This window comes from Nicotiana tabacum, chromosome 23, assembly GCF_000715075.1.
Source record: "Nicotiana tabacum cultivar K326 chromosome 23, ASM71507v2, whole genome shotgun sequence".
Taxonomy (NCBI): domain Eukaryota; kingdom Viridiplantae; phylum Streptophyta; class Magnoliopsida; order Solanales; family Solanaceae; genus Nicotiana; species Nicotiana tabacum.
In genome coordinates, this window is record NC_134102.1 from 100,993,475 (window position 1) to 100,995,088 (window position 1,614).

Consider the following 1,614-nt stretch of genomic DNA (forward strand, 5'->3'; position numbering starts at 1 on the left):
ATGACCCTCTCCACATACTTCACAAAACAATTGAACCTGTTGCACTGGTTGGGCTTGTTGCTTGTTAATAACCAAGGTCATCTGATTGACTTGGTTGGTCAATATGGAAATCTGCGCTGATAATGCAGAGACGACATCTAACTCGAGAACCCCTGCAGATATTTGCACTGTGTGTCTGCCTATCTCTCCTTGCCAATCAGGATTGCTTTTGGAGAATTTGTTCAGTAACACATATATCTCATCAATGCTTTTCTCCAACACTTGACCTCCAGCTGCAGCATCCACCACAATCTTTGTCTCAAGATGTAGCCCTTCTATAAAAGTGTGAGCTAATACTTTTTTTGTTTGATTATGATAAGGACAGTCTTCAAGCATCCCCTTAAACCTCTCCCAAGCTGAGTATAAAGACTCCCCCATTTTCTGTTTGAAGGCGACTATCTCAATTCTGATCTTTGCAGTTTTTCCTGAAGGGAAGAACCTTGCCAAAAATTTCCTTACCAGATTGTTCCATGATGTAATAGAATTAGTTGGTTCTGCCTTCAGCCATCACTCTACTTCGCCCAATAGAGAGAATGGGAAAAGTGTGAGCCTCACATAGTCTGGAGTGACTCCGTTGGTGATATAGGTATCACTAATCTCCAAGAAGTTCAGGATGTGCTGTTGTGGATCCTCGTGTGGAAGACCCATAAACTGCCCATTCGCATGTAGTAGCTGGATCATGCTCTGTTTCATCTCAAAGTGCCTAGTGATTCTGGGCTTCACAATGCTGGAGGTGACATTAGCAATGTTGGGCATCGCCACCTCCTGAACAGCCATATGTTGCTCCTCTGCCATGTTCACAGGAAATTGAACAAGTGCCTAAAGATTATTTGTATCCCTTGCTTCCCTTAACCTCCTGTGAAATGTTCTCTCAGGTTCGGGGTCAAAGCCTTGAAGTCTGTCCTGGCTTCTGACCCTACACATTCAATCAAAGTTCCTGAGATCAGAGCAATAATCAAGTAACGTTAGACTCGACGAAATAAATAATGAAAGCAAAAACTAGAAAGTAGTCATTATTCAAGTTCCCCGACAACGGCACCAAAAACTTGTTGTTACCAAATGCACACGCAAGTATACGTGGTCGTACAAGTAATAAAATAATAAGTCGAGTGTCAAACCCACAGAGACTTGTATCAGCTACCCACTAAATTCACCAAGATTGTTATTCAGTCGAGCCAATTCGAGTTCAAGAGTTTAATTATACTAAACTATAATTCTAAGTAGTAACTAAATTATCAAGCAACAAAACTGTTGTTGGGTATTTAGTAGAGACAATATTCTAGGGTTGTGATCGATTCACCATCCTATTTTGCTCTAGTCACTCATGGTTGCTAATTAATCGAACAATTGCACTCATAGCCTTCTCCCGAAGTACTACTCGCCTATTCAAAATAGATTAACGCCTATATTCCTATGAAATCAATCTATTAAGAACGCATTATGATTACGATATTTAATTAAGCACGGTGACTAGGTATATTCCTATCCTAACCACAAATCCGCGGCCCTTCAGAGTTAAGATCGTGCTCTCTTCAATTTTTCTCTAATCTAAATATGGCTTTCCCAAGCATAGCA

At 40.6% G+C, this 1,614-nt stretch overlaps 1 non-coding gene across 1 annotated transcript; it reads left to right on the plus strand.

The window, feature by feature from the left end:
- The first annotated feature begins 348 nt into the window (after positions 1-348).
- Positions 349-453, plus strand: LOC142177812 (small nucleolar RNA R71). Its single transcript, XR_012706363.1, has one exon. It is a non-coding gene; the product is annotated as a small nucleolar RNA R71 (small nucleolar RNA).
- The last annotated feature ends 1,161 nt before the right edge of the window (positions 454-1,614 follow it).